The sequence below is a fragment of the Palaemon carinicauda genome, unplaced genomic scaffold (assembly GCF_036898095.1).
Source record: "Palaemon carinicauda isolate YSFRI2023 unplaced genomic scaffold, ASM3689809v2 scaffold155, whole genome shotgun sequence".
NCBI classification, from domain to species: domain Eukaryota; kingdom Metazoa; phylum Arthropoda; class Malacostraca; order Decapoda; family Palaemonidae; genus Palaemon; species Palaemon carinicauda.
Genome location: NW_027169092.1, coordinates 34,038 through 51,010, shown reverse-complemented (window position 1 = coordinate 51,010; position 16,973 = coordinate 34,038). Strand labels below are relative to the sequence as shown.

The 16,973-nt window shown below is 35.9% G+C and overlaps 1 long non-coding RNA gene across 2 annotated transcripts in view; it reads right to left on the bottom strand.

Moving 5' to 3' along the window:
• LOC137635650 (uncharacterized) overlaps nucleotides 1–16,973 on the bottom strand; it is a 39,101-nt gene that overhangs the window by 2,288 nt on the left and 19,840 nt on the right. For both annotated transcript variants that reach the window (XR_011042745.1, XR_011042746.1), the window contains exon 3: nucleotides 16,415–16,459. This is a non-coding gene — a long non-coding RNA (uncharacterized lncRNA). The remainder of the gene's footprint in view (nucleotides 1–16,414; nucleotides 16,460–16,973) is intronic.

The following is a 16,973-nucleotide window of genomic DNA, read 5'->3' as shown; positions in this document are numbered from 1 at the left end:
AGTGTCCTCTGCATTGTCTCGTCTTATTTTTCGTCTTGGGTGAAGCAAGTCCATGGGGCAGTACTGTCTCTCCCATGAGGAGAGATACGGTAGCGTAACATACGCAACTCCTATCGATCAGTCTTCTAGGACTTGATTCACAAAGAAGAAAAGAAAGGTGGAACACTTCCATTCCGACTGGCAGTGAATGAAGAGACGATCTTGTCTGGCATCCTGGCTGATGCCAAAGACACACTGAGGAAAGAGATCCTCGGTACTCTATGAAGAGGCAGCACTATCAGGAGATATGTCTCTAGAACCTTCTGTACACAAGAAAACCTTGACAATAAGAAGGGCAGTGACCCTCCCTTTCAACTCGGCAGCAGTAGCTACTCCTATCATGCATAAGGAAATAAACAGTAACAGTAATGCTGTCAAACAGTAACAAGAAACCATATAAGCAAGATACACAGACAACTGACAGTTAGCTACAAATGTCTGGAAAACAGAAAAACCTTTCATCTTCATTAATATCCCTTGCACAGAACAAACTTCCAACAATTATCTAAAGGAAAAAGAAATAAGATTAAAAATGCCAGTTGACAGTGCTGGGAGTATAGTACTTCTAATTTCCGGCAGCTGAAAAAGTGGCTATTCAGTATTACACCAGGGGAGTGAGGCTTCCTTGTCACCAATCAATAACTACCAACACCACTTTATAAATTTTAACATCTGAGTTCTGGCTACACTGAATGCATAACCATATTAGCAGACGAAGATTTGTATACAGTACATGCAGAAACAAATACTATTGAAATGTACTAAGAGTGGGAATCATATTTCCCAATGCAATTAAATTTCATATTGGAGTGCAAAGGTCGCTAGGTTTAAAAATGCACAAGCGAGCGTGTATCGTGAGATTGATGAATACGGAGTTTCTTTGAAATTCATTGGACTGAGGATTGTATATATTTAGAAGCTTTATTGAGCGAAGTAAATATTAATCTATTTTTAATAATATACAGTACTGTAATATTCGGAAAGTGGAGGAAATATGTTTCATAAAATTGTATGTTTGAAACTGAATACAGTATGTATGTCATTGTGTGCATTGTGTAAAAAGGTAAAGTAGAAAATAAGAAAGCGTCGGCTGATTTTCGTCCCCAAGAACCACAGACTTCTCTTCATATTTGCTGTGACAGAGCAAGCAAGCAAACTAAGCATCAATTATTCATAAGTGCAAAGGAAATCGAGCAGTATGGAAGAAGAAACTAATGCTTTAAGGGAAGAACTGAGGAGGAGAGTAGTTGAGAATGAAAGGTTGAGGAAGAAAAGTGAATAACTGAGGATGATAGGTTAAGAGAGGAAACAGTGAAAGGGTAACTGAAAATAGTTGAGATACTGTAATGGAAGATAGGACATAGGAAGTGAAGAAATTAGAGGGAAAGGAGATGCAGAAAAAGGAGAGAGAGAGACTCCTACATCAGCACGCAGGAAGTTGAACGAGGGTAGGAGAAAAGCAGACATCATGAAATGCAGAGTTTTAATAAAATTACGTAAAAGCAAAGACAAAGTATTCACCAACAAATAAGAGATCAAATGGGTAAGGATAAGAACGCATATCAAAGAGAATTTACGAAAACTCTTAAGATACCATTACTACAGTATACAGGACAGTAGTTTGAAAAGAAATTAAGAGGTAGTTTTTGAAAAAAAAATTAGGTATGTAAATATCTAGCAGTTTTTCGGAAGGGAAACTGGCTTGCTTTTATAGGACAATTATGCGTGTGGGTGAACAGTTATGAATCTGTGAAAGGCCGAGTGATCAGGCGAGTATGAAAAGAGCTGCCATTAAGACAAAAAATGAACTTAAGAGCAGATAGAATAGGAGAAAATAAGACAAGATGTGAATGCATAGACTGGAAACTTTATGAAAGTAGTACAGTAGTACCGTATGCAGTCCAGGATATAAAAGAACAGATGGTGTTGGTTCAGAATTTCTTTTCCACTGTACACGTCAATGTCCGAGTTTATAAATTTATAAAGCAAAAAATATGTGTAAATGAAAAATTGTAATGGGATGGTGTGCTGGAAACAGTAGATCATGTAACCCAGTGAATGTCATAGTAATCTTTCTGGATGAATACTATGGGAACGAGAGCGGGAGAGAATGCAAAAATAGAACTGTGTACGCCTGGCATCTCACATATAAGAAATAAAAGATTCATAAGAGATATAAAAGAGAAAAGTCAGGTTAAAAGGCGATTTATATGTAATAGCTTTGGTCAATAGAAGAATAATTTAGGTGGTCACTAGATAAAGAAAATGCATTGTGTGAATGAATGTTCTAAAAGTGTAATAAGCTATGCCATACAGCAAAATTGGGTTCCACAGAGTGGAAGGCGAATGAAACTTGTGGTCAGAAAGGATATTGTCCCAGGAAGCATAAGGCTCCAAGAAGTAAATGTACATACTGGACATGGTTGGTCCGGCAGTGAATGTTTAGGAGAATGGTGAATATTTATCAAATTGAGAATCAAAGTAAAGGGAGCTGTAGTACGTTCCAGCATATTGCTATATTACATATCCTTGTAGAAGGTAAGTAATTTGTCTCTCTGTGGAGGATACTACAGTACATCCCATCAATTAAAGGCAACAGGTCATTTGTAATTGTACAATTACCATTAATATTTACCACCATCATGGATAGAAAGTCAACAGAATGAGTTTGAAGAAGTGAAAATTTGGAGAGGATATATGAATATTGATAGTGTAATTCTATCAATTTGAAAAGGAAAATGAGATGAAATGATGCTGTGGAAATTAAGCCTTTTACCCCCAAGCTATTTGGAACTTTCCAACCCTTAACCCCCAGGCTTTTTTTTTTCAAACACATTTTGCAATATATTTTTTTTTCAAATTCCTCTAACAGCCTTAGTTTTTGTCAGAGAGAGGTCAGGTTGATCTCATTCTTTTGGAAAATGACTTTAGTTTCTCATAAAATTATCAAAAATATGCAAAAAAAAAAAATGTAAATAGCAGTTTTTTGCAAGGTCGTACCAGTACGTCCATGGGGGTAACGGGATGAGTTTTGTGAAACGTACCAGTACGTCCTTTTGGGGTTAAAGGGTTAAAGAACCTCATAAGCTTGAATATGATCAAGTGTGAGGAATGGAAGTAGTGTGTGCATGGGAAAGAAAAAAAGGAGAAACTAGTATCTCAGGATATAAGTATTATACATCTGCCGAAGAGTAATCTCGGTGAATGTCAGAGCAAAGTTTCTGGACAGATACTAAGCAAATGAATGAGGAAACAGATAGTTGAAGTATATAGCAAGAATGCTAGAAAGGAGATATGTCATGAACAAATGTAACTGAATAAGTGACAAAAACTAACGTCAGATAGAACAAAATTCATTATTATTATTATTACTATCCAAGCTACAACCCTAGTTGGAAAAACAAGATGCTATAAGGCCAGGGGCTCCAACAGGGAAAAATAGCCCAGTGAGGAAAGGAAATAAGGAAATAAATAAATGAAGAGAACAAATTAACAATAAATCATTCTAAAAAAAAGTAACAACGTCAAAAGAGACATGTCCTATATAAACTATTAACAACATCAAAAACCAAATATGTCATAAATAAACTATAAAAGACTCATGTCAGCCTGGTCAACAAAAAAGCATTTGCTCCAACTTTGAACTTTAGAAGTTCTACTGATTCAACCACCCGATTAGGAAGATCATTCCACAACTTGGTAACAGCTGGAATAAAACTTCTAGAGTACTGCGTAGTGTTGAGCCTCATGATGGAGAAGACCTGGCTATTAATTGAATGTGAAGCATACTAAAGTAGCAGGACCTAGTGATTCAAGACTACAAACAGAGTTTTGACAAAGGAAAAACTAATTTTTAGGGAGGTGCTCTGTGGTCTCCAATGACTTTCCTGTTCAAGGCTAGAACAGGGAATTCAATACAGCCCAATACCAAAGAAATATTGTTCCCCTGCTCTAGGGACAGTGCACCAACATGCAGAGTACAGACTCGGTGAATTATAGGGGAGACCTGCAGTTCAGGCCCATCATAACTTGCCACAACACTTCCAGATCTGCACATTGTCAATGACTGCTGAAGATATAAGAAAAGTAATTCAGAGGTTCAAAAATAGGAAGACAGAGGATATTACAAACCAGATGCTGCACTGGAGTGGTGATAAGTATGATTAAATGGCTATCAGGGTTTTTTAAATGCTAGCCTACAGGATGCAAAGTTGGTGAAAGAATGAGTGAATATAAAGATAAAAGTGACTTATAGGAATTATAGGGGACAAATGTTACTTGATATACTAAGGAAGGTGTATGGTAGGATTTTGATTGCCAAAGGAAGAAGGTGAAAGAAGAATTGGTAAAGGGAGGAACTGTAGATTTTGAAGAGGGTGTGTGGATCATGTGTTGATTACAATTCAGTTTTGTGGAAAAGTAAAATGAAGAAAAAACATTATGGCACACCAAAAAAATATGATAATTTGTCAAGGTATATTCTGGGTGAAAATGAGATTGTATGGTACTGTATACATTGAAAATAAAAGCTCAGAAAAGTGAAAGTTTTATAGAAGCATGTAAGAGTAGTGTCGAGTGGGCAATGACTAATGTGGTGGTAAAGATGTGAGGCTTAATAAGTCCGACTCATTATCTTCATGGATGGAATTATGCAAGTCAGGAGAGAGAAATATGGAAGTAAGTGCAACCACTACACAGTACAGTAACACCCAACTCTATATCATGAATTAGTTGCAAGAGACCAAAAGCTAAGTGAATTTCGACACGACGGATTTTTTTCGTAAAAAGCTACTTGCACATTTCCTATATACCTTATTGAACAGGAAAACGTTCTTGAAACCTGCTATCATTTTATAAAAAAACAAATACCTACAGTTATAAGTTTCCATGTGAAGTACAGTACTGTACTTTTTAAAGCACCCAAGACATTTTAATAAAATACATTGCAATGGTGCATGGATAGAGAGACCAGAAAGGAGGTAAATCAATGGAAGAATGCAGTAGAAAGATGACTTCCTTGCTAGTGCCTATGAGAAGGGAGAAGGTTAAGATGATGAGTGTTGGCTATTGTAAGTAAAATAAATGATCACGGTGGAACGCAACAACTTCCGGCTTGACACGTTACAGTTACACCACAAAGACAGAATTGCAAGAAGACAGAACGGGGCGAAATTAGACAGGATATATGCAATTAGACTGGAGACTTTAGGAAAGAAGACGTACTGTGTGGAAACAAGGATATAAATGACTGTAGGGTGTTGATAAAAAATTTCTTGGCTACTGTATTGAGCAATGTCTGTGTTTACCATTTAGAAAAGGATAAAATGAGATGGGTGAATGAAAAATTTAAATGAGATGGTGTGCAGGAAACAGTAAAAAATTGAGAGATTAAAATTGATGTGAATGCAAGAAATGGATATAGTGTATATGCGAGAAAGTAAGGAGAAAAGTTTGTTTCATAATAGAGGGCATATAGACTCGCTCTTGAAAAGCAACCCCGTGAAAGTTGTGGCAATATTTCAGGATGAATACTGTTGAATTGTAAGTGTCACTAATCAAAATGAGTACACTATACTGTATACCCAGAATTTCAAAATGCAGAAATAATTATCATAAGATATAAAAGAAAGGATAAAAGACAAACTGGAAGGGGTTTAAGATGCAATAAATTAGGTTTAAGGTGGTCACTCAGCACATGCTTTAGTTGCGGAGAGAAAGGGCATTGTGTGAATGAAAGTACGGAAGTGTAATAGGCTATACAATTTCACAGAATGGAGGGGGTGTGGATATTGTATTCAGCAAGGCCATTTTGTTGGGATGTGCTAGGCTTTCTGAAGTATATGTACAAAGTAAAGCATGATTTGATCTGATAGGGAACAGCACAGCTTCAATAAGCAAACGTATAAACTGAGTTGATCTGGTGGTGAATGTGTAGGGAATGGGAAAAATGAAAACAGGGAGGTCAGGAGTGGATAGAAATACTGTAAGTGTTTGAAGAAATATATAAAATTTTACAAAACTTGAGTGGTAGAACAAGCAACTTCAGATATTAAAATATGAAATGAGTGCGAGGGCAGAAAAATGTATTTTGAACCTAGAATAAGGGATTAAATGGAACATAGGCAATATTTTGAGCAATAGGAATCTGACAAGAGTATAAGTGTATAAAAAACCGTCGAGTAAATGTACAGGTCCTGTTCTAGAACATGGTGTGTTGCAGAGGGCTATATAAAAGTGGAACGTAACATGCATATGTATGTTAAACTTGCTTAGATTTATTGAGATTAATAGATAGGGTACTGTATCAAGTTTAAAGCAATTTCATATATTAATTACTTTGATTTAGGTAAGCACTAAGATGTTGCTTTTTCAATAATACTGTACTATTACCAAGTGATAAGTGTATATAATATATTGTATAAAATAAATATGATGGTCCGTTTCATGATTACCATTAACGGTAGAGTTGTGAGCATATGAAAGTAAATTGTGTGATCACATGCAATCGTAAAAACTGTTGAATAAAGAAAATATATCTTGTCCTCACAGCCCCAATCCCCACTATATCATGAATAGATTTTAAAAAGACAAACATCTATGGAAGGGAAGCATTGATATTAATCCGAGAAAGCGGTGGTGGTTAGTAGTGAATAAGATATTTGAAAATCCATGTATAACAAAATGAACCTAATGATGACCAGAACAGGATTAATGGAAAATATGTAAACCACCAACAAAGTTGCATAGAAATATGTGGTTCAAGATAGTAAAGGTGACAGATGGTGTCAAGATGTGTGCTGGATTAAGTAATGTTTATTAAGGGATTTTAAATCAAATATAAAGCAAATGATCAAGTAAATTAACCTGCTGGGACAGATGCACAGGTCTTAGGAAAGGCATTTCTGTTACAGTGGAATTCAAAGCAGGAAGCAAGAGGGCTGTACAGAAAAGTAGCAGCATCATAAAAGAAATTGTCTGCACCAAAGATCCTATTATATAATGTCCAAATAGATGAGAAAGGAAAACCATATGCAATATGGCCTATACTACTCTGTAATGCAGAAACACAGGCTGCCGTATTGAGGAAAATAGAACGCATTTTGTTAGGGGTAGTGCTATGGTTGCTATGGGTCAACTATTATATTTAACACTAAGATGTGCAGGTATTATATGTGAAAGGCACAATTGTATGTTCATAATTACCCCATGATAGATATGAACATATGAAAATGTATGACCCGTGGTGATGAATGAACGTGACAGCCTAAGCCAACATCTAGTAAAAGATATAAGTACTGTATGTATAATTGTACACCAACTTTGAACTTACGCACACTGTGATAAAAATACATCATACAATAGATCATCAAAGTCTGCAAATCCAATTATTATAAAAAAAAAAAGGCAAACAAGAACATGGCGTGTATGGCACGTGTTTCATACATGATCGTACACTAACGTTAATTTTTTTTGCCTCTCGGTCTCCCCTGCTCTAATAATATAAACCTATTTAAGTTTGCTATCAAACGTCTTGTTTGGTTTGAATTTTGTCATTTTTGTTCTCAACTATCTGTATATTAGCTCACTGTCTTGTTGAACAAACTATCACATACTGTACATCTCTCCCCTCTGTAAGAACCTAACAGTTACATTGCCACATTAGCAACCCAAACCAAACTGTACCACCACCGTTATCAGTGTGTGATCCATTTTCCTTGACTGCGCAGCCTATGTCCCTAGGCCATATTGCACAAGGCTTTCCCTTTTTTATTAACCCTTTTACCCCCAAAGGACGTACTGGTACGTTTCACAAATGCCATCCCTTTACCCCCTGGACGTACCGGTACGTCCTTGCAAAAAAATGCTATAAAGTTTTATTTTTCATATTTTTGATAACTTTTTGAGAAAATTCAGGCATTTTTCCAAGAGAATGAGACCAACCTGACCTCTCTATGACAAAAAAATATACTGCAAAATGTGCTGGGAAAAAAATAACCCCCTGGGGGTTAAGGGTTGGAAATTTCCAAATAGCCTGGGGGTAAAAGGGTTAATACAACATTATATAAGAGGATTTTGGGGGAGACTATTTCTCCATGTTAATGCCTCTCGACTTGACTCCTGACTTCAGTGTAACAGAAATGCTCTATCTCTTCTAACAACTATTCATCTGTCCAAATAGAAATTGTTCCTTTTGAATAAAGATTTCAAAACAAAATGTCCTTAAGTCATTTGGAAACACTTGAAACCCAGCAGCCTAATGTTGTGGATAAGACATTTGAAGAGCAGTATGAGAATGAAAATATATTGCACATGAGTACATGCTGGCAACACCAGAGTGAAGAGATATGATTGCAAAGTCTAGGAGGGATATAAGAAGAAAAGGCAGATTGAAGGGTATTTCAAGTACAACAGAATGGGTAAGAAGAATAACTAGGTGGTCAATGGGTATCTGTTTTTGGCTCTGGCAAAGTAGATCAGTGTGTGAAAGATTGTTACAGAAGTCAGGTTACGGTAAATGTTTCAAGAATACTGGATTAGATCCCATAGCAAGTATGTGGAGTGCTGTAATCATGGCCCAAAGAATCATTTTTCTAAAATAGGTTAGGCTTTAAGAAGCCAATGTACATGTTGTGGAATGGAAGGTCACGTGGAGTGTGTGTGTATATAGTTAACCCTTTTACCTCCAAAGGACATACCGGTACGTTTCACAAAACTCATCCCTTTACCCCCATGGACGTACCGGTATGTCCTTGCAAAAAAATGCTATGAAATTTTTTTTTTTTCATATTTTTGATAATTTTTTGAGAAACTTCAGGCATTTTCCAAGAGAATGAGACCAACCTGACCTCTCTATGACAAAAATTAAGGCTGTTAGAGCAATTTTGAAAAAAATATACTGCAAAATGTGCTGGGGAAAAAATAACCCCTTGGGGGTTAAGGGTTGGAAATTTCCAAAGAGCCTGAGGGTAAAAGGGTTAAGATGAGAAAAAGGGAATGTCAGGAATTGATTAAAAATGAAGTTTGGTAGACCTGGGTATAAAAAGTGTTTGAAGAGATGCATCCTATACTTGAAAAGAATGCATACTGTATTCAAAAGATGAAAATGGTTTCACATGTAATGTAGTGATTGAGATGACAATTGAAAGATAATACTGTAGTTAAAGTTGGAACGCAGCTTTGATTGATAGCCTCACGACTTGGGTAGGTATTTCGTAGCGTTTTTAACCCTTTAACCCCCAGGCTACTTGGAAATTTCCAACCCTTAACCCCCAGGTGGTTATTTTTTTCCCAGCACATTTTGCAGTATATATATTTTTTAAATTGCTCTAACAGCCTTAATTTTTGTCATAGAGAGGTCAGGTTGGTCTCATTCTCTTGGAAAATGCCTGAATTTATTCATAAAATTATCAAAAATATGAAAAAAAAAAATTTTATAGCATTTTTTTGCAAGGACGTACCGGTACGTCCATGGGGGTAAAGGGATGGCTTTTGAGAAACGTACCAGTACGTCCTTTGGGGGTAAAAGGGTTAAAACAATACTATTATTATCTGCAAAACAGGGGTAATACTTAATATAAAATTTTTATGAAGACAAGTTACTTACAAGATCATTATTTAAGGTAAAACTAAGTGTACTAAAGTGCCTGTGTGTGAATGGGTACTTGTGTAAAATAAAGGTGACAATGGATTAATTGAAGGTTTAGAGTTCAAGAAACATGTGGTGAAATAAATGGGTATTTTGTCTAACTTCACCATGAATTTCTGGGTACAGTAGGAACTGTTTGTTGGTATATGAGGGTAAGAAGAGATTTAGAAAATATGAAGTGGGATGAACATGAAAACTACAAAATATAAAAGTTAAAATGAATAAAAAAGGGATTTTGACGAAGGAAAAATATTTCTGGGCTCAACCTGTGTCGCTCTGTGAAATGCTCCTTAAAGCACCATTTCAAAGGTATAAATACTGCTAAATATACCAGAGAAAAAAGTTGCATGGAATTCCAGGAATATATCCAGCTCGCTCACCCCTAAAGGGTGTCGGTATTAAAACTGGGGCGAGTGATACCCCTACCAGAGGTCCCTTTCCAATTAGACTTCTCCCTCCTCAAAATCCCCCGTTACTACGAGGCGTCGTCCACTACAGAAGACTAGCTGTAGGCACATTAGACGAGAAAGGCAATCAAGAATAAAGAGAAGAAATATATGGCTATTACAAAAAAAGGAAATTGTTTAAAAAATATTTAAGAAACTAAAAAAATCTTTAGAAATTTCCAAAGAATGCAGCTTAGTGTAAAGATTTACGAACAACTGGAACTTGAATAAATAAGAGAGAATGTCCTGTATTTATGCTGTTTCACAATTTATTCTGGGTCAATACATACAAGTATTCTATTAGAATGAAGAGTGGAGAATAGAAGTTGTTGCATGGTTTGAAAAGGTTAGCATGACCGATAATATTTATAGAAGTGACTCTTGAGAAGGATGATGCGGTCTCAAGTAAAGTGGCCTTAAAGTGGCCTCTAGAGCAAATATGTCTTCATGCTGACGTGGTAAGTGCAATATATATTTGGAAAGTTTCAAATGCTATATTTCCGTAAGAGATTTACCAATGTGTGTAGACTAAGTGAGTAAGAGTGGAGGCAAATGTACAGTATAGCTAAATCTAAAAGTGAAAAGCATGTCAAATTTATTTAATCATCAGTACCCTTGTTAGGCTGGAGGAACGTAGAGTAGAGGTCCCCCCCCCTTTTTTTTTTTTCATTTGTTGATGTCGGCTACCCCCCAAAATTGGGGGAAGTGCCTTGGTATATGTATGTATGTATGTACATATACCAAGGCACTTCCCCAAATTTTGGGGGGTAGCCGACATCAACAAATGAAACAAAAAAAGGGACCTCTCCTCTCTACGTTCCTCCCAGCCTGACAAGGGACTCAACTTAGTTGATAGTTGAGGAATAAAGAATTTATTTCAAGTTCATTAGATTAAATATTGTATAAATTAAGTAGATTCATAAAGTTAAAAATGTAGATAAGTTTTTTTAACAAGACAGTACTTTTACTATGAAAAGTGGAGGTTAATATGTTCTAACCCTTTTACCCCCAGGCAATTTGGAACTTTCCAACCCAGGGTTTTTTTTTTTTCCAAGCACATTTTGCAATATATTTTTTCAAAATTACTCTAACAGCCTTAATTTTCATTATAGAGAGGCCAGGTTGGTCTCATTCTCTTGGAAAATGCCTGAAGTTTCTCAAAAAATTATCAAAAATATGCAAAAAAAAATTTAAATAGCAGTTTTTTGCAAGGAAGTACCGGTACGTCCATGGGGGTAAAGGGACGAGTTTTGTGAAACGTACCAGTACGTCCTTTGGGGGTAAAAGGGTTAAAAAGATAGTACTGTATGAGAGTCAATTTCAAAATTATTATTGATGGTAAAAGTGTGTATGAAAGGGACTACAGTGAACCCTCGTTTATCGCGGTAGATAGGTTCCAGTCGCGGCCGCGATAGGTGAAAATCCGCGAAGTAGTGACACCATATTTACCTATTTATTCAACATGTATATTCAGACTTTTAAAACCTTCCCTTGTACGTAGTACTGTTAACAAACTACCCTTTAATGTACAGAACACTTAATGCATGTACTACAGTACCCTAAACTAAAACAGGCACAAATATTAAAGGTGATTTTATATCATGAATTTCCTAAACATGCTAAAAAGCACGATAAAAAATGGCAACCAATGTTTTGTTTGCATTTATCTCTGATCATAATGTAGAAACAAACTAGAGGTAGAGCTTTGCTTATTACCCAGACATATTTCCCATACTTTTCCCTTAGAACTACATCACATCTTCCTACTTTAGATATATATATATATATATATATATATATATATATATATATATATATATATATATATATATGTATATATATATATGTGTGTGTGTGTGTGTATATATATATATATATATTTATATGTATACACATATACATACCTACATATATACATAAATACATACATACATATATATATATATATATTACTGTATATATATGGGTTATGGAAAAAATCCGCGAAGTGGTGAATCCGCGATGGTCGAACCGCGAAGTAGCGAGGGTTCACTGTATATAAGAGCGTACCCAGGAAAATAAATTAAAGAAATAAAATAAATAAATGTATGATTACTTTTGATCCCTATAAATTTCAATCCTGCTATTTTCCATGTTGGAGCACCTGGGCTTATAGCATCCTGATTTTCCAACTAGGGTTGTAGCTTAGTAAGAAATAATAATTATGAATATAATAATATATCAGGCCTAACGTGGGCATTACTCATTGGGCTTCAACTCAACTGGGTCCACAAAGAAGTGTGAGTGAGCTTAGACTTTACGGTTTGGAAGTGTGACATGGAAGATGAATTGAAGATTGAGAAATGAACTAAGGAAGAGAAAAATAAGGATGAAATATTTAGGAAGGAAAACAAGCAATGAGGTTAGTGAAAGGGATAAAAAACAGAAGGGGTTCCCTGAAAACCTCAAAGGAAATAATGAAAGAAAGGATAGCATACATTAAGAAAATGTTTAGAATTGGTGCATAAAAAGACAGAAACAATGAAAGCAAGGATAGCATACATTAAGAAAATGTGAAAAATTGAAGGTGCAGAAAAAGAAGACAGAAATAATGAAAGAAAGGATGGCAGACCTTATTAAGAAAATGTTTAGAATTGAAGGTGCAGAAAAAGAAGACAGAAATAATGAAAGAAAGTATGGCACACATCAAGAAAATGCGAAGAATTGAAGGTGCAGAGAAAGAAGAAAGACAACTCTTGCAATAGCATCCTGGAATGTTAATAGGAGTACAAGAAAAATTGTGTCAGTGCAAGGCTGTGAGAAAAGTACTATGTAAAAGCAAATATGAGAGAGTACTCATCAATGGATATGAGTCAAGACAAGAAAGCAGACAGAGGGGAGAGTTAAGAGTAACAATGTACAGAAATAATGTTAACAGAAGCAATAGCTTATGGCTTTCTCTACTTTACATCTGTTGTAACTGGGGTTGTCAACAAACTTCAGGGCCTCTATAATAATACCAAAGTATTGGCTGAAAGGAATGAGATATGTGGAGATGCAATAAGCACAGATCATGGGTGCAAAAACTATGCAGTTTCTTTTGTTAATTATGTATGGGAAGTACGCCATTTTTAAAAGACTATTACGAGTGCGAGTGATCAGGCGAGAAGAATAAAAAGATACAAGAATAAGATAGAAGGGAGAGTTTGTAGAAGGAAGGGGGAAAATGATTGAAGATATATATGGCATAGACTGGAGACAGGGAATGAGGATGTAAGGGACGAGAATTTAAATATTTCATACGTGTGAGAATTTACCCATTTGAAAATGAAGTATAAGAACTAATGGAAGATCATGAGTTATAATGTAGAGTGTATGTGGGAGAGAAAGCAGAGAAAAGTATCCAAGAGCAAATGACTTACAGTATTGTATAGATTCAATAATGTGTAACTCGGTGAATGTTATGGCAAAGTTTCTGGATAAATACTATGGGAATGAAAGTGTGAGAACTAGACTGTAGAAGATTTTATAATGTACCAGGAATGGTAGACTGAAGACACACGAGACCAAGTCATGAAAAGGATACAAGAATGAATGAATGAAAGTCAAATTTAAAAAGGGTTTTAGGTGTAACAGAATGGGTCATAACATGAATGAAGGCAGATATACGTTTTGGTTGCAGAGAAAGGGCATTGTGTGAGTTAGTACAGTAAAGCAAGTCAAACACCACCAGTGTAAAAAACAAGGCCATAGAGCAATAATACGTGGATTCAATTCGTAGGGGTGCTGAAATTGTGGTCAGCAGGGCCATTCTGCTATGATGTGCTATAATACAAAATATGATTATACAAAATACAGCATAGCTAGTTGTGTAATGCCCATGCATAGGAGACTTAGATTAATGAAAACAGTAATGTCAGGAATGGATGGTGGTAACATTTGGAGAAATGGATAAAAGGTGATAAAACTAACACAAAATAATGACCTCAGTGATTTGTGTAGGGGTAAGTATAAGTGGCTGCGAATGACAAGCCAAATTTACAACGGAGGATCAAATAGCTCAATAAAAGGTCAGATTTTGAGCAAAAAGAATATGACAAGAGTAAGAGTGTATGAAAGAACAACTAGAAGTCGATTCTGTACTAGAGCATGAATAGGTGGTTATGAACAACAGTGCAAGGCATATTTAGAGAGGAATATCGCTATTATTTTTAATGAATATATTTCATGATTTATTAGCCTGCATTCACAAAATCCATCTTCCTTTACAGCTTGGTTTGAGAGAACAGTTCTAGACAGAATGGATAGTGTATTTAAAGTGCTGGCATAACTGAAGTGTTCGTTAGTCTAATTTCATGTTGAGCCACGTAGCCTATGCGGCATAATTAGTCTACATGGACAAAATGATGAACAACCTACTATTTATGGAAGTAGAGTATGGAGGTTAAGTCTGGGAAAGAGGATGTCGTAATGTTTAAGAGGTAGAAAGAGAGACGAGAGGAATAAAATTCACAGATCCCATCCAGAAGAACAAAACTTTATACTTGCCCACATTTGAACGAAGAAACAGGAAAAATGTTCAGTGGCTGACATAAAAAGTGATAAATTATTTTCAAAGTTGTGCATTGCTTCACAAACTCGGAATGAAAATCTTGAGGAACTTTTTAAACATGAAAACCAGCCATATTTTTCAAGTAGATCTGAATATGATGCACAGCAAACTCCCAAAAGGTAAGAGTGACATTATTTAGCTGCTTGGAGATGATAATACCAAAGGGGTAAGTGATCCCAAAAAACGTTGTGATCATGGTTGGAGCAGTCATAATCTTGAGCCTGGGGATACTACAACCATTAATGGCTATGTCATCCTGAAGTTTTTACTCGCATAAACTTCTATCTTCAGACTGCTATTTGCCTTTGTGTGAGGAATGTCTACCAGCATGACACCCTTAAAAGTTTAAACATGGGATGGAAACTCGTAGACGTGTTGCACTAACTGCAAGAATTCCAGCACACTGGAATAATGATTTCGTAAGCAAGTGACAAGAGAGAACTCTGAATACTTAAGCTCCCAAATATTGCAGAGAAGACAATCAGAAAAGGACGTGTGTGTCACAGTGGGACAGAATGTGTCGAAGTACTCAAGACAGGGACGATATGAGATCTTATCTCCCTGCTCTCATAAGGAAGTGACGTGTGATTCTTTACACCAAGGATGCAGCTGACAAAGCCTGTCAAGAGATCCTAATAAGAACAGCAACATATTTTTTTGTGTATAGGTCATTTTGGGAGAATGGAAATGCTAGAATTATGGGTAGTAGCATAAGGTGTACAAGTCCACGAGACTGTATCATCTCTTGATGCTGAACTTGCCATGCCCATGCTATATTCCATGCATCTACAGGTTGTGACACATCATTGTTTGCTGGAAGAGGCAAAGCATCAGTGTTGGAATGCTTGGAACACACACCCACAGGTTACAGGAGCCTTTGTCAAACTTGCAAGGTGTCCATTAGACATACCAATATTATGCATAGCAGTCCTCAAAAATTTAGTTGCTCTCCTTTATGATAAAATGAGTGAACAGAATTTAGTAAATAAAGCAAGGAGAGAACAGTTTGCTAAAAAGGAAGACAACTGGAAAACATTCTTTGTATAGACAGTGCTCTGAAACAACACAGAAGTGTTACGAATCAAGGAGTAGGTTTTGAATACTAATCCTGATTTACAAAGTCCTGTAATACAGGGTTGGCAAAGATGTGGACGAAGTTGGGAGCCTCTGAGGACTGCATTGCTATAGGCAACAAATATTGGTAAAGAATAATTTGTTGTGGCTGCAAGAAAGGATGCAAGTCCTCACAATGTGGTTGCAAAATGAAGTCAATTAAATGTACCGAATTGAGTTTGTGTGCTGGCCATCGTACATAGTTAATATGTATGAGTACTAGGATATAGGAATGTAAAAAGCTGTTATAGTTTTGTTATAACTTATGTTCAGAGTCTTATGATCCTCACTACAGACCTTTGACAATAAAGAACAAATCACATAAAACAATATGTTTTTACCAGACTTCCTTTAAATGACGTCACATTAGTAGAAAAATTACTTACAAGGCAAGTTTACTAAACAAGGCCTGCACTCTGTACTGCAGAAACATTGGCCTTGGCAAAATTTAAATAATTTAAAGTTTTCTCTCATTCCATGACATTAACCTCTCAAATTTTAGACCTTATAGAAGAAAACATGAAAGCAAAGTATAAAGGAAGCAAATGCAGAAGGAAAACATAAAAGCGGAACACTCACCATGGACGACGTTCAAACTTTGTTTCGACTCCTTAATCTATCAGCCTGTAAAGTTAATACAAAGGTAAGTACAAAGCCAATTCAATCATCATACAATATATTATTTCTATACTTTCCAACGTACATCTTAAAATTCCACTACTATTTACAGCAGTAATAAAAAAACGACAAGTCAGATAGAATGTGATCCAGACAGTAACGGACGTTTACGAATGACAAAATTGATGCATGTCTACATTTTATATATTCATTAATTTACAAATATTCATCTGTCGTGGATAATGTGGGAGGGTGGGCTGTGGCACCCTAGCAGTACCAGCTGAACTCAGTTGAGTCCCTTGTTAGGCTGGAGGAGCGTAGAGAGTAGAGGTCCCCTTTTTGTTTTTGTTTCATTGTTGATGTCGGCTACCCCCCAAAGTTGGGTGAGGTGCCTTGGTATATGTATGTATGTATGTACAAATATTTTTTCCTATATATGTCGATAAAATTTCCTACTTCTCTATCCTTTATCATTCAAAAAACCTTCTTGATTTATGACCAGAGAAAATATTTGAAACAT